Raw genomic sequence first — 23536 nt, 5'->3', positions numbered from 1 at the left:
CAAAACCCAATCCCAATTGTAGTTGCTTGCCATTGCTCCAAAAAGCTTTTAATAAGATAATTAACCGTTACATACAAGCAATTTTGATTTGGACCATTCTTGGGAGGTCCACCTATAAGAAATCATCTATATAACGTGCGTGCAAATGATATTAAGAAATACCCTTTCTTTACATGCTATAAGGCCTTAAAATAACCCCTTTTACTTTATTGAACTTATGAATTTTTTTCAAATTATAATTTAAAAATCCATTTTGTAAATATAATCTTGTAAATTTTCTTAAATATAATACCCTTTCTTTTGAACTCACGTGGTATTATACATATTCTATAAGATGAACTCCCTTGGGGACCATTGTATACAAGTAGTTTTGGTTTGGATATTAATGTTAGCCTAGATATTCCAAAATTTATAACTTCCACTACAAGGATATGAGGGTATAATAACACGCATTAGCGACGAGAAATAGCGGCATCACTATTTGTGTCACGACGCTATGTGACACAAATAGCGACTGTACCTAGATGAAAACACAAATAGCGATGGTACCTAGTCGTCGTCGCGAAGAGGAGCCGCCAAACCCTTCTTCCAGCCTTTACGGTGAGTGCATTGTCCATTCTTGCCTTGCTTTTGTGTTTTCTCTCTCTCTTACTTGTTTTTGGTATAATTCGTATGTATTAAGAGAGGGAGAGGAAATGAAAGAGAAAGAGAGGGAGGGAGAGGAAATTGGAGAGGGAAGGAGAGGGAGAGGGAGGGAGAGAGAAAGAGAGGGAGAGAGAAAGAGCGGGAGAGGGAGTTTTCTCTCTCTTTTACTTGTTTTGGGTATAATTCGAGTGTACTCAGAGAGGGAGAGGAAATGAGAGAGAAAGAGAGGGAGAGGGGAGGGAGGGAGAGGAAATGAAGTATAATTCGTGTGTATTGAGAGAGGGAGGGAGAGAGAAAAAGAGGGAGAGGGAGAGAAAATGAGAAAGGGAGAGGGAGTTTTCTCTCTCTCTTTTTACTTGTTTTTGGTATAATTCGTGTGTATTGAGAGAGGGAGAGGAAATGAGAGAGAAAGAGAGAGAGAGGAAGAGGGAGGGAGAGGAAATGAGAGAGGGAGAGGGAGGGAGAGGGAAACATTGAAAGAGAGAAAGAGAGAAAGAGGGAGAGGGAGGGAGAGAGAAAGAGAGGGGAAGGGAGAGGAAAAGAGAGAAAAAACACTAAACATAATCGGGAAAGAGAGAAAGAGAGGGAGAGGGTGAGAGAGGGAGAAGAAATGAGAGAGGGAGAGGAAGAGAGCAAAACGAAATGAGAGAGGGAGAGGAGAGAGAAAAAATGAGAGAAGGACATGAGAGAGAAAAAGAGAGAAAGGGTGTTAAACATAATAGAGAAAGAGAGAAAGTGAGGGTGAGGGTGAGGGAGGGAGAGGAAATGAGAGAGGGAGAGGAAGAGAGAAAAGGAAATGAGAGAGGGAGAGGAGAGAGAAAAAGAGAGAAAAAACAATAAACATAATACGGGAAGAGAGAAAGAGAGGGTGAGGGTGAGGGAGGGAGAAAAAATGAGAGAGGGAGAGGAAGAGAGCAAAAGGAAATGAGACAGGGAGAAGAGAGAAAAAATGAGAGGACAAGAGAGAGAAAAAGAGAGAAAAGATGTTAAACATAATAGGGAAAGAGAGAAAGAGAGGGTGAGGGTGAGGGTGAGAGGAAATGAGAGAGGGAGAGGAAGAGAGAAAAGGAAATGAGGGAGAGGAGAGAGAAAAAACATTAAACCTAATAGGGAAAGAGAGAAAGAGAGCGTCAAGGTGAGGGAGGGAGAGAAAATGAGAGAGGGAGAGAAAGAGAGAAAAGGAAATGAGAGAGGGAGAGGAGAGAGAAAAAATGAGAGAGGGAGAGGAGAGAGAAAAAGAGAGAAAAAACATTAAACCTAATAGGGAAAGAGAAAGAGAGGGTGAGGGTGAGGGAGGGAGAGGAAATGAGAGAGGGAGAGGAAGAGAGAAAAGAAAATGGGAGAGGGAGAGGAAGAGAAAAAGAGAGAAAAAATGAGAGAGGGATTAAAAATGAGAGAAAGAGAGAAAAAAATGAGAGAGGGAGAGAAGAGAGAAAAAGAAAAAAACATTAAACCTGATAGGGAAAGAGAGAAAGAGAGGGAGAGGGTGAGGGAGGGAACGTATATGAGAGAGGGAGAGAAAGAGAGAAAAGGAAATGAGAGAGGGAGAGGAGAGAGAAAAAAAATGAGAGAGGGAGAGGAGAAAGAAAAAGAGAGAAAAAACATTAATTAACCTAATAGGGAAAGAGAGAAAGAGAGGGAGAGGGTGAGGGAGGGAGAGGAAGAGAGAAAAGGGAATTAATAGTTGTTGTTTGTTGTTGTAGTAATAGTAGTAGTAGTAGTTTTTTTTCTTTTCTTGTTTATTGTTGTTTAGTTTTCTTGTTTTTTGTTAATAGGGAAAGAGAGAAAGAGAGGGTGAGGGTGAGGGAGGGAGAGGAAATGAGAGAGGGAGAGGAAGAGAGAAAAGGAAATGAGAGAGGGAGAGGACAGAGAAAGAGAGAAAATATATGAGAGAAAGAGAGAAAAAATATAAGAGAAAGAGAGAAAAAAATATGAGAGAGGGATAAAAAATGAGAGAAAGAGAGAAAAAAAATGAGAGAGGGAGAGGAGAGAGAAAAAGAGAAAAAACATTAAACCTGATAGGGAAAGAGAGAAAGAGAGGGAGCACATATGAGAGAGGGAGAGAAAGAGAGAAAAGGAAATGAGAGAGAGAGGGGAGAGAGAAAAAATGAGAGAGGGAGAGGAGAGAGAAAAAGAGAGAAAAAACCCATATACCTAATAGGGAAAGAGAAAAAGAGAGGCAGAGGGTAAGGGAGGGAGAGGAAACGAGAGAGGGAGAGAAAGAGAGAGAAGGAAATGAGAGAGGAGGAGGAGACAGAAAAAATGAGAGGGAGAGGAGAGAGAAAAACGAAGAAAAAACATCAAATCTAATAGGGAAACAGAGAAAGAGAGGGAGAGGGTGAGGCAAGGAGAGAAAATGAGAGAGGGAGAGAAAGAGAGAAAAGGAAATGAGAGAGGGAGAGGAGAGAGAAAAAACACTAAATATAATAGGGAAAGAGAGAAGGAGAGAGAGGGTGAGGGAGGGAGAGAGAAAGAGAGAGGGAGAGAAAGAGAGAAAAGGAAATGAGAGAGAGAGAGAGAGGAGACAGAAAAAAATGAGAGAGGGAGAGGAGAGAGGAAAAGAGAGAAAAAACATTAAACCTGATAGGGAAAGCGAGAAAGAGAGGGAGAGGGTGAGGGTGAGGGTGAGGGAGGGAGAGGAAATGAGAGAGGGAGAGGAAGAAAGAAAAGGAAATTAATTGTTGTTGTTTGTTGTAGTAGTAGTAGTAGTAGTAGTAGTTTTTTTTTTCTTTTCTTGTTTTTTGTTGTTTAGTTTTCTTGTTTTTTGTTATTGTAGTAGTAGTAGTAGTAGTAGTTTTTTCCTCTTTTCTTGTTTATTGTTGTTGTTGTAGTAGTTGTTTTTTCTTTTTTTCTTTTCATGTTTATTATAGTGGTCATAGTCGTGGTAGTAGTAGATGTGGTGATCATAGTCGTGGTCGTGGTCGTGGTCGTAGTCGTGGTCGTCATCGTCGTCGTTGTAGTCGTAGTCGTAGTCGTGGCCGTGGCCGTGGTCATGGTCGTGGTCATAGTCATGGTCATGGTCCTAGTCGTAGTTATGGTCGTGGTCATCGTAGTCGTGGTAGTGGTAGTGGTAGTCGTGGTTGTAGTCGTGGTCATAGTCGTGGTAGTAGCAGTGATAGTCATGGTCGTGGTCATGGTCGAGGTCGTAGTCATAGTCGCAGTCATGGTCGTCGTAGTCGTAGTCATAGTTGTAGTCGTGGTTGTGGCCGTGGTCGTAGTCGTGATCGTAGTCATAGTCGTAGTCGTGGTCGTGGTCGTGGTCGTGGTCGTGGTCGTGGTCGTGGTCTTGGTCGTGGTCTGGTCGTGGTCGTGGTCGTGGTCGTGGTCGTGGTCGTCGTAGTCGTGATAGTGGTAGTGGTAGTTGTGGTCGTAGTCGAGTCGTGGTGGTCGTGGTCGTGGTCGTGGTCGTGGTCGTGGTCATGGTCGTGGTCGTCATAATCGTAGTCGTAGTCATAGTCATAATCGTAGTCCTAGTCGTGGTCGTGGTGGTCATAGTCATAGTCGTAGTCGTGGTTGTGATCGTGCTCGTGGTCATGGTCGTAGTCATAGTCGTAGCCATGGTCGTGGTCATAGTCGTAGTCGTAGCCATGATTGTTAAAGAAAATTAGAGAGGGGGAGGAAGAGAAAAAAGAAGGAACGAGAGAGAGGGAACAAACATACAGCATAATAAAGAAAGAGAAAAAGAGAGAGAGATGGAAGGAGAGGAGATAATGAATTGATAAAAAACAAAGAGAGAGTGGTGGCGAGGTTCAATGCAACACCACGAGACAGGAAACACTGCGACATATATATATTAATCTGTGGGTGGATGGGTGGAGACTTTACATACGTTAATTTTTGCTGAGTTACAAGCGAAGAAATCCCTTCTCAAACAATTTAAGAAAGAAAAAAAGAATGATAACAGAAAAAAGTTGTTTGTCGTAACATAAACAAAATGAAAAACAATGAAGGTCTTATTGTTCAAGATCACGAGGCGTATCTTAATCAGCGTGTCCCATGTCCTTGCTCTCAATGCAAGCTGGCAATTAGACGAAAACATCGATTTTCTATAGAGCACGTACGACACTTCGGCGAGTTTCAATCTGAGATAATTGATCATGCAATCTTGGATTTTCAGCAAACGGTAAGAAAAGTTAATATCAATCATGCATTGTACTCCCAAGCTAATTAAATACCATATACAAGAAGATTGGGTGTGGCTGGTAAATTTTCTATCCAGGGAGGTGACGTCTCATCCCAAGGAGGAGTGCACCCTTTGCGGCCAATTAGAAGAGTTCATGGGTGTGCGATGGATGGAATGTCTGAGCCAATCCACCACTTGGAAGGTACTACCCAATCTATACCGTCAATACTAGAGGAGACAGGCAGCCTTCCAAACCTACCTACAATCTTGGAGCCTGAGATGGAGGCAATGATCGATGCATTGATTTCCATGGATATCGAGACTTCTGATCCGCTTAGAGAGGAAGCATCCATACCATTATATGATGGGTGCCGAGTATCTCACCTGAAGACACTGCTTGCACTCCTAAGTGTGCAAGCAAAATACGGGTGGAGCGATGCGAGTGTGACCGAGTTGTTCAGGTACCTTGTACGTACGCTTCGTTGATTTCTTTTCAACACTATCATTAAAAATATTTGTACTTTTTCAAGGTGTTTTATAATTTTTTTCAAGTTGTTGAAATATCATATATTACCACCTGCAAATAACATGCCTGAATCTTGTGATGATGCACGACATGTTTTACGAAAGCTTGGCATGGACTACAACAGCATCCATACATGTATCAATGATTACATACTGTTTCGAGGAGAATACGAGACTATGGAGACATATCCAAAGTGTGGTGCTCATAGGTATCGACAGGACTTGCAAGGGCAAACCATCCCTTAAAAAGTTCTTAGACACTTTCCGCTTATCCCTCGTATAAACCACATATTTCATACGTCCGACATGGCGAGCTTGACAACATAGCATGCGCAGAATAGGTCCACAGATTATCTCGTTCAAGTTTGTATTCACTGGATAGAGGTGTTGGAACAGGTCAAGTTACCTCAGATTATCATGCATGTCCATTGTGCGAGCCACAGTTAGACTCCCGAAGGTCACAAACCATAAAGAAGATGGTATATCAAGGACACGTCGCTTTCTTGCCAGAGGGTCATGAACTTACGGAAGGTTTTCTTGGACGACATCCAACACGATGGTATATCAAGGACATGCCGCTTTCTTGCCATAGGGTCATGAACTTAGGAAAGGTTTTCTTGGACAACCTGGCCTCCAACACGTATAAATGTCGCAAGCTGGTACGAGCTGAAAATGATCCACGCGGAGCCACATCCAAATGGAATGCGACGGTCTCAGTTTTCTACGAGTTGCCATATTGAACCCACTTAAAAATTAACCACTTGTTGGGTCCCATGTATATTTTCAAGAATGTGGGCAGCTTGTTATGGAACCACATCACAGGAAGAGAGACACTTTAGGGGCACAAATGGATTTGAAGGAGGTACGCAATATGGAGGCTCTTTGGCCGCAGTCGAGTGTTGATGGTCACCTGCAGCTACCTCGCGCTCCTTGGGTTTTGTCCACTAAAGAAGAGCGCATTGTGAAGCAAATAGTCAAGCCTATCTGCACTTCGACGGATATGATGTATTCTCTCAGGTCTGCATTTTCTAAAGACGACCAATTATCAGGGCTAAAATCCCATGACTGACATAAGATATGTTAGATTTGTACTACGAATGGATTGTGATTGGCGTGCGCATTTTACTATTTGGAGTGTAGCCATTGTTCATAATGCTTTCTCATTTATGGCAGTTTGTACTATCGATCGCGATCGCAGGATGCCTTACTCCAGAAATACACAGGGCCATTTATAAGTTATCGACTTTAGTGCAATGGATCTCACAGAAGAAGATTAAGACATCCTCTATTGAATCTGCAAGGGGGAGAGCAGTGGAGATGGTCTATCTCTTTGAGAAATACCTGCCTACCAGCATGCTCACAATACAAATCCACCTTCTTGTGCATCTTGTAGATGAAGTGGAGATTACTGGACCTTTCCATACGTGATGGATGTTCTTCTTAGAGTGCTTCATGAAAACCCTGAAAGGATTTGTGCGACAACAAGCTCGACCAAAAGGTAGCATGGCTGAAGATTGGTTGGTGTCTGAGGCACTAGTGCATATTTCACAATGGCTACCAACGGTGGATCCAGACAACAAAATACTATGGTCGCTAAAGGTAGCATGGCTGAAGATTGGTTGGTGTCTGAGGCACTAGTGCATATTTCACAATGGCTACCAACGGTGGATCCAAACAACAAAATACTATGGTCGCTAAAGGACGATGATAGACTGACCGGAGATGTGGTGGTTGGAAATGGGATAGAAAAAAGAATGGATGTTGCGATGGAGGAGAATGTGAATCGCTTTTGTATGTTGCACCATGCCTCTATGGAGACGTGGCTCGTCAGAGGTACCAGATCGCTAGGCAAGATCGAGAGGAAACGAGATTTGAATTTCAACGTAGTATGCGCCATCGACCAATTCGATATCCCAAGGAGGGCATGGAGGAGATGCCGCAGTTTATGTCAATGCGATGGTTGCATGGAGCTTTGACCGTAGCATCTCGCAAAGGGGCGGAGGTCTCAATTGAGGAGTGAAAATTCGCGAGGGGATGTAGTCCAAAGGTGATGACATGTTTAGGATTTGTCGTATCTATATTTTATATGCAACAACTAATTTGAGTGTTTCGATGTATAGTACAAAATATATAGTGCAGCGTGGTCGTGCGGACGGCATTTTCACGTAGAGTGTATTGACAAAATGCGCTCCACAATGGACTGTGGTATCATGGCAAGGTTCGAGCAAGAGAGCCGACTACGAGCAACGGATCCAAACACGATTATAAATAAGATGGAGTATTTTGGGAACTTGCAAAGTATTATTATGGTGGATTACCATAGCTTTTCCATGATACTATTCGATGTGCAGTAGTTCAAGGTGGTACTTGAAGAAGCTGGAGCAATAGTTTGACAAGGTCCATCTGGATTTCTCGAAATAGATTCCGAAAAAAAATGAACGGATTTTCACAGCACCTTTGTATTGTCGGCCCATTGTGAACAGGTGCATGAACTCATTTGTTTGTTAATTTTATTACAACATGGTACATGTCACAATAGTTTAATCTCTCTTGTACGTATTTGTGAACAGGTAATTTTCTATCCAAACCCCTGACAACCTTGATGGTGGTATGTTTTACCTTCAACTCTCCGAAGTGCGAGAGTATATGATCAAAGCGATGTTTCAAGCATAGATGAGGACAATATGCAAATAGAGGGGTCGATATTGCAAGGGGTGGAGGCCACCGAAAGCTTGGAGCATGTAGAGGAGCTAGCATCGACTAACAATGATGGAAATACAAGAGTCCAAGAATTCTTTGAGAACGAGGTGGACTCATCCATTTGTGGTGACATGTCTATCAACCTTCCAGTGTATGCAGAGTTGTGTCACGAGATTGACATGGGACCATAGGATACTTCATACTTGGAGCACCCACTTACTCAATTCGTTGACTAATCGCTTATAAGGATACATAAGATATGCATTTTAAGTGAGATCATTTTTTTAGGATAAGTTATATTACCATGCTTTGTGTAATTTAAATTGATTATGCTAACATCATTTTTTATCTGTGCAAGTGACATTTTCAGGATAAGTCGAGGGATGAACGATGAGGAGTTGCAGGATATCTTCATGTGCATGTCTCTAGATCAGATGGCAAAATTTAGAGACATGGCGGACCAAGAGCTGTCTCAGACATCATAAGACCGCTCTATTAGATCTACTTCAGCGCGATCATATGCTTCAGCTTCGAGCAAATGAGAACGACACTCCAGACTTGGGCTAGAGGGAGGGAGTGCTTCAGGGTCAGGGGAACGCTGTAGAGATACGGAGGCAGTGAGCCCGCAGTCGACACAGGATACAAGTGTGACTCCTCGCTCTCGTGGCGATTCTAGGGAGCATGGCTCAAGTGGTTGCTATGGAGGCATGGACGCGGTGTCTCTCTCTTGTAGTTCTACTGGAGTTGCGTCACCTCCAGGATTTGTCACACCTGTGGGGACGTCTACTCCAGTTACTTCGGCTTTTGCTGAGCCGTCTGCAGGTGGCACCCCTATGGGTGCTACACCAATAGATACTATTCCGATCGATACACCGGATGTACATGGGTCTCTTGGATATGCCCAGGAGCATGGACGCATGTGGGATAGGTCCCATCTTAGGCATGCCCCAGTGGGATATGCCTATCTTATCAATGATAGATCAGGAGCCATCATCATGAATGATGAGGGGAGAAGGGTGATGGCTCGCATGAGAGAGTTATGCCAACAAGTTTTTCGGCACAACGTCTTAGATCATTGGAAAAACATACCGGAGGGGAGCAAGGACTACATAGTAGCATCCTTGCATGAGGAGTTTTCGGTTCTAGCCACATTAGATAGATTTTCTACGGGCTGGATGATGGACTGCATGCGTGCATATATGTCACACAGACGATCGGACGCATGCAAGGCACTCAAGAGTGGGGTTGCAAAGCCTGAGTGGCTAGACGTGGATGACTAGTGCCGACTGAGGAAGGAGGCTACAGATTCTCTAGGACCTTGGAGTCAACAACGCAAGGCAGCAAGGGCATGACTAGAGGTCGGAGTGGTCCATCATCTTGGGAGTAGTGGCCGCACGACATATCTGGAGGACTTTGTAAGTTTTTCTTTTGTTTTACTTGCTTATTTTTTTGCATTATCCTTTGTACTGACAATCATGTTTCTAACAGTTAGTATTTTGTTTTCTTTGCAGCACTCCATTACAAATTGCAATTCGACCGGCCTTGAGACTCGATATGCAAAGAGGCACGGTCTCACTACATTGATTGACCATTTGTATAGATACAACGGCCCCGTAGTTACCATGTTTAATTAGAATGCATTATTATATAGTGGACTGATGTATAGTTGTTTCTTTCTTTACAGAGTCCATTTGATGCTCCTTTGTGGCGGGACGAGCTTTCGGATGGCGAGGATATATAGCTTGCCCTTGGATCCATGGAGCTCACACACCCTTCTTTTTTTGTCACTTGATCTGTGTAGACATTTTCTAGGTAGTAGTGATATCTTGTCATGATTGTACCAATTGCTTTCATTATGTGATCATGTATTTATTTCATGTATCAGTGTTATGATTTAAGTACACTTTGTTTTTGTTTACATGAGTATTGTACACAGTGCAGAAACTATTTTGTATGGCCCAAATAAAGCACACATTGCTATATATGGTAGGGCAGCTTGTTGCAGCCTTGCCACAAATTTTTTTTTTCCATGTAATCGTCGCTATTAGTGTCGCAAATTTACCTGCACACGTCGTTATTTGCGTCGCAGACCGTCGTTATCAACGTCATTATTTGCATCGGTATCAGCGTCATTATTTGCGACTCTGATACCGATGCAAATAACGACGCTAATAACGACACTTTTTGCGACGACGGGGGAAAATTTTGGTATTTAGATTTTTGTCACTTTTAACATCGATATAAGGCCTATATCTTGTAGTGTTCACTACTTTGAATTCCAATTCGTCCTCTCCCTTCTATTCATTTTGGGAGTAAGACTCTTGAATTGATTAGGGATTAGAGCATTCATAAACTCAAGAATGTTATTGTAACTATTCTCCATGACAATTTTCCAATTTTCATCCTCATGGAAAAAAGTTATAGCCATCAACTTGGTTTCGAGCATATCTAGATTATCCCTAAGTCCCTTTTCTTTTTGAGTAAGGTGTAACCCTTCTATGCAACTTTGGAAATCCTAAATTTATAGTTGTCCTTGACCATAAGACATTTGTAGCCAACTTTGGGGGATCTCCAATAGGATAGAAAATATGTAGTTGAGGATGTGATAATATGTTTAAGGACATGGTCCTAGCAATAAAATTAATCTGAAACTTTTTCCAACACTACAAGATATAGGCCTTATACCGACGTTTAAAGCGACGAAAATACAAATAACAAAATTTTCCCCCGTCATCGCAAAAAGCATCGTTATTGGTGACGCCATAGAACAGTCGGTATTATCGTCGCTATCACCGTCGGTGATACTGACGCCAATACCGACGGTGATAGCGATGGTTTGCAACGTATATAACGACGCCAATAACGATGCGAGCAGTAAAATTTGCGATGCTAATAGCGACAGTAATAGGAAAAAAAAATTGTGGTAGGGCAGCTAGCACTATGTGCTTTATGAGAGCCATATAAAATAGTTTCTACACTACTGTGTACAACGCACTTGCAAACAAAAACAATGTATACTGAAATCATAAAACTGATACATGAAATCAATACATGATTGCATAATAAGCGATTGGTACAATCATGACAGGATATCACTAATACATAGAAAATGTGTACATAGATCAGGCAACTTAAAAATAAAGGTGTGTGAGCTCCAGGGATCCAAGGGAGAGCTACGAATCCTCGTCCCCCGAAAACTCGTCCCGCCACAAAGGAGCATCGAACGAACTCTGCAGAAAAAGAAACAACATATCAGTTCACCATACAATAATGCATTCAAATATCTCATGCTAATTACGGACAAAAAAGATGAGTAAATTACAGGGCCGCCACGTCTATACAATCGGTCGATCAATGCAGTGAGACCGTGCCTCTCTGCATATCGAGTCTCAAGGCCAATCGGATCACGATTTATAATGGAGTGCTGCAAAGAAAACAAAATGCTAACTGTTAGAAACATGATTATCAGTACAAAGAATATTTCAAAAAAATAAACAAGCAAAACAAAAGAAAAATTTACAAAGTCCTTCAAATATGTCCTGTGGTCGCCACTCCCTAGATGATGGACCACTCCAGCCTCGATTCGTGCCCTCGCCGCCTTGCGCTGCTAACTCCAATGTCCTGGAGAATCTGTAGCCTCCTCCCTCAGTTGGTGCCAGTCGTCTACATCTAACCACTCAGGCTTTGCAGCCCCACTCTTGATTGCCTTGCGTGCGTCGGATCGTCTATGTGATATGTATGCATGCATGCAATCCATCATCCAGCCTGTAGAGAATCTAAGCATTGGAAACTCCTCGTGCAAGGATGCTACTATGTAGTCCTTGCTCCCCTCTGGTATGTTCTTCTAATGATCCAAGACGTTGTGCCAAAAAACTTGTTGGCACAACTCTCTCATGCGAGCCATCACCCTCCTCCCCTCATCATTCATGATGATGGCTTCTGACCTACTATCGACTAGATATCCATAACCCCCTGGAGTCAACCTAAGATGGGTCCTCTCCCATCTGCGTCCACATTCCTGGGCATATCCAAGAGACCCATGTGCATCCGGTGTACCGACGAGGGTAATATCTCTCGAAGTGGCACCCACACGGGTGCCACATACTGATGGCTAAGCAAAAGCCGGAGTAACTGGAGTAGATGTCCCCACAGGTGTGACAAATTCGCGAGGTGACGCCCCTCCAGCTGAACGATGAGACGGAGGCACCACGTCCGTGTTTCCACATCATCCACCTGAGCCTGAGGCACGCTCCCTGGAAGGGCTACGAGAGCGAGGAGTTGCACCTATATCCCATGTCGACCGCAGGCTCACTGCCTCTATATCTCTATAGCATCCCCCTGATCCTGATGCACTCCCTCTAATCCCAATGCACTCCCTCCCTCTGGCCCCAGTCGTGAGCGTCGAGCTCGTCTGCTCGAAGCCGAAGCATCCAATCGCGCTGAAGCAGATCTAGCAGAGCGCCCTAACGAAGACTAAGATAGCTCCTGGTCTGTCATCTCTCTAAATCTCGTGATCTGGTCTGGAGACATGCGTGCGAAGATGTCCTCTAACTCCTCATCGCTCATCCCTCGACTCATCCTGAAATGTCACCTGCACAGACAAAAAATGATGTTATAGAAAGCACAGTAATATAAATTATTTAAAAAAAATCTCACTTAAAATGCATACAAAGCACAGTAATATAAATCATACAAAGCACAATAATATAAATTATTTTTAAAAAATCTCACTTAAAATGTATATCTTATGTACCCTTATAAGAGATTGGTCAACGAATTGAGTAAGTGGATGCTCCAAGCATGAAGTATCCTATGGTCCCATGTTAATCTCCTGACACAACTCCACATACACACTGGAAGGTCGATAGACATGTCACCACAAAATAATGAGTCCATCTCGTTCTCAAAGAATTCTTGGACTCCTGTATTTCCATCATTGTTAGCCGATGGTGGCTCCAAGCTTTCGACAGCCTCCACCCCTTGCAATATCGACCCCTCTATTTGCATATTATCTTCATCTATACTCGAAACATCACTTTGATCATATACTCTCGCACTTCAGGGAGTTGAAGGTATAACATACCACCATCGAGGTTGTCGGGGGTTTGGATAGAAGATTACCTGTTCACAAACACATACAAGAGAGTTCAAACCATCGTGACATAAACTATGTAGTAATACAATTAGCAAGCAAATGAGTCCATGCACCTGTTCACAATGGGCTGGCAACACAAAGGTGTCACGCAAATCCATCTATTTTTTTTCGAAATCTATTTCGAGAAATCTAGATGGACCTCGTCGAACTATTGCTCCAACTCCTCCAAGTACCACTTTGAACCACTGCACATCGAATAGTATCATGGAGAAGCTACGGTAATCCACCGTAACAATACTTTGCAAGTTCCCAAAATACTCTATCTCATCCACAACCGTGTTTGGATCCGTTGCTCGTTGTCGGCTCTCTTGCTCGAACCTTGCCATGATACCATAGTCCATTGTGGAGCGCATTTTGTCAATACACTCCACGCGAAAATGCCGTCCGCGCGACCACGCTACACTATATATTTTGTACTATACATTGAAACACTCAAATTAGATGTCTCATATAAAATTTAGATACGACAGATTCTAAACCCCTCATTACCTTTGGACTACATCCCCTCGAGAATTCCCACTCCTCCATTGAGACCTCTGTCCCTTCGTGAGACGCTGCGGTCAAAGCTCCATGCAACCATCACGTTGACATAAACCGCACCATCTCCTCCATGCCTTTGAGATGTCAAATTGGTCGATGACGCGTACTACGTCGGAATTCAGCTCGCGCTTCCTCTCGATCTTGCCTAGCGATCTAGTACTTAGCGAGCCACGTCTCCATAGAGGCATGGTGCAACATACAAAAGCGATTCACCTTCTCTTTCACTGAGACATCCATTCTTTTTTCTACCCCATTTCCAACCACCACATCTCCAGTCAATCTATCATTGTCCTTTAGCAACCATAGCATTTCATTGTCTGGTTCCACCATTGGTAGCCATTGTGAAATATGCACTAGCGCCTCAGACACCAACCAACCTTGAGCCATGCTACCTTCTGGCCGAGCTCATTGTCGCACAAAGCCTTTCAAGGTTTTCATGAAGCACTCCAGGAAGAACATCCATCGTGTATGGACAGGTCCCAGCAATCTCCACAAGATGCACAAGAAGATGGATTTGTATCGTGAGCATGTTGGTGGGCAAGTATTTCTCAAAGAGACATACCGTCTCCACTACTCCCCGCCTCATGGATTCAATAGAGGGTGTCTTAATCTCCTTCTGTGAGATCCATTGCACCAAAGTTGACAACCTGTAAATGGCCTCGCATATTTCTGGAGTAAGACATCCTGCGATCGCGATCGGTAGTACAAACTGCCACAAATGAGAAAGCATTATGAATAATGACTACATTCCAAATAGCAAAATGCCCATACTAATTACAATCCATTCGTAGTACAAACCTGGCATATCTTATGCCTGTCATAGGATTTTAGCCCTGATAATTGGTCGTCTTTAGAAAATGCGGACTTGAGAGAACGCATCATACCCATCAGAGTGTGAATAGACTTGATTACTTGCTTCACAATGCGCTCTTCTTTAGTGGACAAAACCCAAGGAGTGCGAGGAAGGTGCACGCGACCATCGGCACTCGACTGCGGCCAAAGCGCCTCCATCTTACCTACCTCTTTCAAATCCATTCGTGCCTCTATAGTGTCTCTCTTTCCTGTGATGTGGTCCCATAACAAGCTGCGCACATTCTTGAAAATATGCATGGGATCCAACAAGTGGTTGACCTGTAAGTGGGTCCGATATGGCAACTCGTAGAAAACTGAGAATTGCCACATTCCATTTGAATGTGATTCCGCGTGGACCATTTTCAACTCGTATCAGCTTGCGGCGTTCATACGTATTGGAGGTCATCCAAGGAAACCTTTCCTAAGTTCATGATCCTCCGGCAAGAAAGCAACGTGTCCTTGATATACCATCTTCTTCATGGTTCATGACCTTCGGGAGTCTAACTATGGCCCGCACAATGGACATGCATGATAACCTGAGATAACCAAACCTGTTCCAATACCACGACCTAGTGAATACTTGCTTGAACGAGATAAAGTATAGATATTACCAGCGAGAACGAAGACCTGCTCACTTGAGCACTCTCTTAATCCCAGAAAGTAATTAATCGTCCACATGAGAATGGCTTGATTATTGGCTGACCGCCAACCATCGCGCCTGCTCATATCTTGCATGGTGATCCCCTCCTCCCACAAAATCTTAAGCTCATCGACTAATAGACGAAGATACACGTCCATATTTTTTAATTTGTAGCGGTCGTGGACGAGCAAGCTAAGGATGAGATGTCCTTTCTTCGTAGAAAGCCATGGAGGGATATTGTAGTTGACAAGGACTATAGGCCACACACTGTAAGAAGTTGAGTGCAGACCGAATGGGTTCACGCCATCCATTGCAAGACCGAGCCGAAGATTCCTTAGCTCTCGGGCAAAGCTTGGGAAGGTAGAGTCAATGTGGCTCCATGCGCGCGAATCCGCTGATATTCGTTGAACTTCATCTATGGACCTATTCTACATATGCCACGTTGTCAAGCTCGCCATGCCGGACGTATAAAACATGTGGTTTATGCGGGGGATGAGCGAAAAGTGTCTGAGAACTTTTTGAGGGATGGTTTGCTCTTGCAAGTCCTGTCGATACCTGTGAGCACCACACTTTGGACATGTCTCCATAGTCTCATATTCTCCTCGAAACAGTATGCAATCGTTGATACATGCGTGGATGTTATTGTAGTCCATGCCAAGCTTTCGTAAAACATGTCGTGCATCATCACGAGACTCAGGCATGGTATTTGCACGTGGTAATATATGATATTTCAATAACCTGAAAAAAAATCATAAAACACCTTGAAAAAGCATAAACTTTTGTAATAATAGTGCTGAAGAAAAAAATCAATGAAGCGTATATACAAGGTACCTGAACAACTCGGTCACACTCGTATCGCTCCACCCGTATTTTACTTGCACACTTAAGCGTGTAAGCACTGTCTTCAGCCGAGATACTCGGCACCCATCATATAATGGTATGAATGCTTTCTCTCTAAGTGGATTAGAAGTCTCGACATCCATGGGAATCAATGCATCGATCATTGCCTCCATCTCAGGCTCCAAGTTTGTAGGTAGGTCTGGAAGGTTGCATGTCTCCTCTGGCATTGACGGTATAGATTGGCCTTGCGAGTGGTGGATTAGCTCCTGCACTCCATCCATCGCACGCCCACGTACTCTTCTAATTGGCTGCAAAGGGTGCACTCCCCCTTGGGACAAGACATCACCTCCCTGGATAGAAAATTTGCCAGCAAGACCCAATCCTATTATATATGGTATTCAATTAGCTTGCAAGTACAATGCATGATTGATATTAACTTCAAATTACCATTTGCTGAAAATCCGCAATTGCCTGATCAATAATCTCAGATTGAAGCTCGCCAAATCATTGTAGGTGTTCTATAGACAATCGGCGTTTTCGTCTAATTGCCAACTTGCATTGAGAACAAGGACATGGGACACGTTGATTAAGATACGCCTCGCGATCTTGAATAACAGGACCTCCTTCATTTTCTATTTTCTCTACGTTATAACAAATAATTTGTTCTTGTTATCATTCTTTTCTTTTCTTAGATTGTTATCCTCTCCTTCCATTTCTCTCTTTTTCTATGACCTAGCATATAGTATCATAGAACACTAGTATTTAGTACCTAGTACTCAGTACCTAGCACATAATATTTTGTTTTCTCTCTTCCTCTCCCTCTTTCATTTCCTCTCCCTCCCTCGCTCTCGCCCTCTCTTTCTCTCTTTCCCTATTAGGTTTAATGATATTTCTCTTTTTATCTCTCCTCTCTCTCTCTCTCATTTCCTTTTCTCTCTCCTCTCTCTCATTCCTTTATCTCTCTCCTCTCCCTCTCTCATTTCCTCTTCCTCCCTTGCCCTCACCCTCTCTTTCTCTCTTTCCCTATTAGGTTTAATGGTTTTTCTCTCTTTTCTCTCTCTTCTCTCTCTCTCTCTCATTTTTTCTCTCTCCTCTCCCTCTCTCATTTCGTTTTCTCTCTACCTCTCCCTCTCTCATTTCCTCTCCCTCCCTCGCCCTCACCCTCTCTTTCTTTCTTTCCCTATTAGGTTTAATGATATTTCTCTTTTTCTCTCTCCTCTCTCTCTCTCATTTCCTTTTCTCTCTCTCCTCTCCCTCTCGTTCCTCTTCCTCCCTCTCTCTTTTTCTCTCTCCTCTCTCTCATTCATTTTTTTTCTCCTCTCCCTCTCTCATTTTCTTTTTCTCTCTCCTCTCCCTCTCTCATTTCCTCTCCCTCCCTCACCCTCACCCTCTCTTTCTCTCTTTCCCTATTAAGTTTAATGGTTTTTCTCTCTTTTTCTCTCTCCTCTCTCTCTCATTTTTTCTCTCTCCTCTTCCTCTCTCATTTCATTTTCTCTCTTCCTCTCCCTCTCTCATTTCCTCTCCCTCCCTCGCCCTCACCCTCTCTTTCCCTATTAGGTTTAATGATTTTTCTCCCTTTTTCTCTCTCCTCTCTCTCTCATTTTTTTCTCTCTCCTCTCCCTCTCTCATTTCTTGTCCCTTCCTCACCCTGACCCTCTCTTTTTCTCTTTCTCTATTATTTTTAATATTTTTTTCTCTTTTTCTCTCTCCTCTCCCTCTCTCATTTTTTTCTCTCTTCCTCTCCCTCTCTCATTTCCTCTCCCTCCCTCGCCCTCACCCTCACCCACACCCTCTCTTGCTCTATTTGCCTATTATGTTTAACATATTATCTCTTTTTCTCTCTCCTCTCATTCTCTCTTTTTTTCTCTCTCTTCTCCCTCTCTCATTTCCTTTTGCTCTCTTCCTCTCCTTCTCTCATTTCTTCTCCCTCCCTCTCTCTCTCTCATTTCCCTATTATGTTTTTGTCTCTCCCCCTCTCCCTCTCCCTCTCTCATTCCCTCTCCCTCTCCCTCTCTCATTTTCTCTCTCTTCCTCCCCTCCCTCTCTCATTTCCTCTCCCCCTCCCTCTCCCTCTCTTTAATTCCCCTCTCTTTCTCCCTCTCCCTCTCCCTCATTTCTTCTCCCTCTCTCATTACATACAAATTATACAAAAAATAAATAAAAAAGAGAGAGAATACACTCTCCCTCTCTCATTCCCTCTCTCTCTTCCTCTCTTTCTCTCTCTCATTTCCTCCCCCTCCCCCTCCTATTTCCTCCTTCTCCCTCTCTTTAATTTCACTCTCTTTCTCCCTCTCCCTCTCCCTCATTTCTTCTCCCTCTCTCATTATATACAAATTATACAAAAATTAAATAAATAAGAGAGAGAATACACTCTCCCTCTCTCTCGTTCTCTCATTTCATCCCCCTTCCTCTTCCATTTCCTCCCTCTCCCTCTCCCTCCCTCCCCCATTTCCTCCCTCTCCCTCTCTTTCTCTCTCATTTCCTCTCCCTCTCTCAATATATATACACAAATTATAAAAGCAAAAGGGAGATGGAGAGAGAGAATGCACTCTCCCTCCCTCTCCCTCTCTCATTTCTTCCCCATCCCTCTCCCTCTCCCTCTCTTTCTCTTTCTCTCCCTCTCTCATTTCCTCCCCCCTCCCTCTCCCTCTCTTTCTCTTTCTCTTTCTCTTTCTCTCTCCCTCCCTCTCCCTCTCTCTCGTTCTCTCATTTCATCCCTCTCCCTCTTCCATTTCCTCCCTCTCCCTTCTTCTCCCTCCCCCTCCCTCTCCCTCTCTTTCTCTCTCATTTCCTCTCCCTCTCTCAATATATATACACAAATTATAAAAGCAAAAGGGAGAGGGAGAGAGAGAATGCACTCTCCCTCCCTCTCCCTCTCTCATTTCCTCCCCATCCCTCTCCCTCTCTTTCTCTTTCTCTCCCTCTCTCATTTCCTCCCCCTCCCTCTCCCTCTCTTTCTCTTTCTCTTTCTCTTTCTCTTTCTCTCTCTCCCTCTCCCTCTCCCTCTCCCTCTCCCTCTCCCTCTCTCTCTCCCTCTTAATTTCTCTCTCATTTCCTCTCCTAAACAAGCAAAAGAAGGAGAGAATTAAACCCTAAGCAAGCAAAAGGAGAGAATGGACTCACCGATGAGATATGGCGAGGGTTTGGCGGCTCCTCTTCGCGATGAAGGCTCCTCCTCTCCTTCGCGAACGGCGGGCGGCGGCGGCAGCGGCAAGCCTTCTTCCTCTCCCTCTCTCACGACGGTTGCTCTCCCTCTCGAAACGATCGATGAAAATGCACGAAATGAACCCGAGCTCGGGTTTCGGCCTATTTTTTTTCTCTGTGGGGCGTCGCTATTTGCGTCGCAAATAGTGACACAAACAGTGACGCCGCTACCTGCGTCGCTACCCGCCATCGCTATACGTTTAAATCCTTGTAGTGCAATGATCAAATTGTTTCCCAACTCTATTTGAGACTAACTTCCATGTTTGCTTCTAGGACACCCCTAAGCCCCAACTATTCATCCTTTTTCTATTACCTTGCAACTTCCTTCAAGTAATTAGTAAGAGGGACTTTTGATTAAGGTCTATTAGGGAAAAAATTAACTTAGAAATTTTAGCCCTCTCCCTCTCTCCTTATTAAAACAAAGAAAATATGAGAATAGTAAAATTATCCTCTTCTCTCCACTTTAATTACAATCTTGTTTTACCTTTTTTATCTTATCCTCAAAGGATTTGCATAGATTTCTTCTCGCTCCTCATTCGAGAACCCTTTTTCAACCATATTTTATATTTAAAAAGGAGTTAGTTACAAGAGTATGATACTTGGTTTTCAATGCAAAACTGATTAATAAATATGAAGTAATTGATATTGCAATTGAAAATAAGAAAAATTAAATTTCAAAATTTCATTATAAGATATTTTGAAAAAAAAATCTAGCTTCTGATTAAAAAACAAATGTGTTGGTTACTTTTCTTGTTTTTTGAAGATATTTTTGGAGGTAAAGTTAAATTTTCTAAAATACAAGAACTCTTAGATACTCTTATTCTTTGAGCCCTTTTTTTTTCATTTTTACTATCTCACGGCTCTATTATGACATCTACTCTATGATTATGTAATTTTCATTAACATAGAGAACTACTTATACCTCTCTTGCTTACAATCATTTAACCATAACCACTATATGCAATCTATCTATGTCATTCTATCTATCCTTCCTCACTACACTGCTACATTCTTCCCCTTGATACCTTTGTGTGTCCCTTTACTCTATCTCTTGAGATAACCAAGTAGGCTCTAATTTTTATTAATATCTTTGTGCATCCTCTCCAACCTATCTCCATATAAACACCAAACCAACTATTTCCGATAACCTCTTTATGTATCTATCTCAATGCCTCTACCTATGCTTCTCTAGTTTTTCATTGTAAACTTAATAGTCCTATCCCTATTAATATATACATGTATCATTTGGCTTCTCTCTAGTTTAACTCTCTAGATACTAAACCTCATATTCTCATTAGCAGCTCTGTGTAACCAATTCATATACCTACAAAATGGGGCACAAGCAATAAGTAAATTGAATATAGGAAAGAAATAGTTGCATATTAAGGTAGATGTCAAATATGACCCATTTTTAAAAAGGGTTTAGCATACCAATGATAATCCTTAGGTTCTACAATGTTACAAATAGATGTGATCCAAGCACATAGATCTATGGGTTGATAGGAGAATCTACCCAATCGATCCCCTAACCAATAGACTTCCAACTTTCTCAAGAATTACAAATTTTCTAAAGCATGTATATGAGATAATATTAGGGAGAATATAGGCTCAAAAGGATCCTTTAGCTTAAGAGTTAATGACTCTCCTAATGACAAGAGATTTGAGATGGATCAATGGGAGAGGGGATGGTATGCACGTTTTATCCACTCCCTTTTTTCCCTTATCCCTACCACTTATAGGCTTATTCCCCTATGTCCCCTTTTACCCCCGCCCCCCCCCCCCCTTCCCCGTCCCCTCCCCCTCTTACTTTTACCACCCCATGTCAGGTGGGTCCTACTAGGCATTCAAAAATTTCCCTTTCAAAAATGGCTTCCCCTCCCACCCAAAACCTTTTCTTATGACATGCATAGTTTAAAAATACATTTTTGGTGTCTTTCTGTAAGACATGCTTCTAGTTTGATGATTACCTCCATTTTACAAATCTTCTCAGCTTTCTATGCTCCCAGCTTCTCACTCATAGCCACATAACCCCTAGCCTCTCTCAGCCATAGCCACACAACACCCAACTTTTCTCTTTCTTCCATGGTCATTCTCTTACCTCAATTCCACAAATCTTTTTATCTTTCTATTCTCACACAGCAATAGCCAACAACCCCTAGCTTCTCCCAACCATAGCCACATGGCTCCCAACCTCTCTCTTTCTTTTGAGCATAGCCATAGCCACATTGGCCCCCCAAAGAAATGTTCAGTACAATTGGAGGAAAAAGAAGGAAAGAGAATTAGTCCCTATACTTATGAAAAAAGATGGCAACAAAGCCATAGGTAATGCTAAAAATCTAGAGACTACTAGATTGTTCTTTGCAAACATTTTCTCACCCCCCAAGGAGCAATCACATGAAATCCTACTAGCCAGAGCCAAAATAGCTAGATTGAGACCAAAGCTAGTTCCCTAGACTCTAGCAAATATTCTACACATGGACTTCTCAGATTTTGAGATTTGAGACACCATAGGCAGTTTGGTGAATGGTAAAAAGTTGGAGCCTGGATGGATTACCTAATGAATTTTATAAGGAATTCCTCATTTCTCCTCTCGTCAAAGTATGGAAAGAAGCTATCAAATTTGGAGCCCTTCCTAGTGACACTAATCAAGGGGGGTTTATAAAAATAATGCATAAAAGGGATGACGAGAGTAATATCTTGAAATAGAGACCTATATAAGATTCTTGAAAAAACCTTGTCAAGAAGGCTGAACCCCCATTTGGATTGCTGGTTAAAGAAAGAACAAAAGGTATTTATTCAGGAAAGGTTCATTTTGGACCACATTATTTGTCTATGGGAAGGATTTGAATATGCTAGGAAGAGGAATCAGGATTTCCTTTCTTCAAGATTGACTTTGACAAAGCCTATGATAGGTTAGACTGGTGTTTCATCCTACACTCCCTTCAAGATATGGGTTTGGGGCAAAGATTCATTAAGTTTGTTAGTACCCTCTTGAGCAATGCTAGTGCTAAGGTAGCCATTAATGGACAAGTCTCAATCCCCTACCTTCTATTTAGATCCCTAAGGTAGGATTTCCCCCTTGGCCCATTACTATGTGTTATTGCCTCAAATGCATTGGGTTGGATTATAGAGGAAGAGATAAGAGAGGGTAAGCTAAAAGGTATTGTACTTCCTAACAATAAGGACATGGTCCTTAATATGTTTGTGGATGATACAAATGGCATCGTGAACAATTATCTTGGTTTAGTAAGAGCATTCTAGGTTTACATCAAGACCTTTTATTTAGCCTAGGGTTCAATGGTCAACCTTGCCAAAACAAGGATTAGAACTTTGATTAAACCTCCCCCCAATGGCTCTTAGATGAAGGATGCAAGGTAATAGTAGAAACAAAAGTATTCAAACTTCTAGGGATCCCCATGAAATTTGGAGTGACATTGAAACGTAGAAGGGGCTAGGTACTCAATAAGGTAAAGACAAAGTTGGAATATTTAAAGGAACTACAATGCTCCTTTACAGGTAGAATAGTAGTCCTAAAACATGTCCTAATTCCTTCAACCATATAATTCTTGTCCTACTGGAAGCCATCAAACTTAGGTTTGAAAATTCTAGAGGGTCTTTCTAGGAACTTCCTATGGTCGGGGAATAGTAAAAGTTTTGAAATCCCAAAGGTTGCATGGACAGATTGCACTAAACTAAAAAAAGAAGGGGCATTGCGCTTCCAAATTTGGTAGAATTAGCAACTAAAATAGTAGCGAAATAAATAATATGTGCATTTTAGCATGATAAAGAAGCTTGGGATACACTAATCCTTCACAACTATCACTCTTTTACAGTAACCAACTTGCCTAAATGGAAGGGTCTCCCAACTATCTCAATGGCATTTAGTCATACAAGTTTCTCAATAAAACGATGCTCTAAGCTACTAAAGGTCTTATGGAGTGCATGGTTTCCTTATAAATATTTTTTCTTCAACTTCAATTTTACCTTGCCCTAGAGCTCAACAGATTCTATATGGCACAATTTATGTCATAGATCAATTCACAATGAACAGCTATAGTCAACATTCAAAATCAGCAAAAATAGCTTAAACACATGGGCTAATCCATGGGATTTTCAAGCATGATCTTGAAAAGAGAGAGAAGCTCTCAAACAACAGCGTCAGCTAACTCTTGAAGAGCTCCAATTGATCCAACAAAGGATTGAATGTTGGGGTCCTAATATATGTAATGCAATATTTTTCAAACCCTTTCTTTCACCTTTTCATCCAATTTCATAAACTTCAGTTGAAGATCACGTATTCCCTTGACTAGCT

Source organism: Lygodium microphyllum, chromosome 8 (genome assembly GCF_053477565.2).
Source record: "Lygodium microphyllum isolate KBCC chromosome 8, Lygodium_microphyllum_v1.1.10, whole genome shotgun sequence".
In the NCBI taxonomy this organism is placed as follows: domain Eukaryota; kingdom Viridiplantae; phylum Streptophyta; class Polypodiopsida; order Schizaeales; family Lygodiaceae; genus Lygodium; species Lygodium microphyllum.
This window is presented reverse-complemented; position numbering follows the sequence as displayed.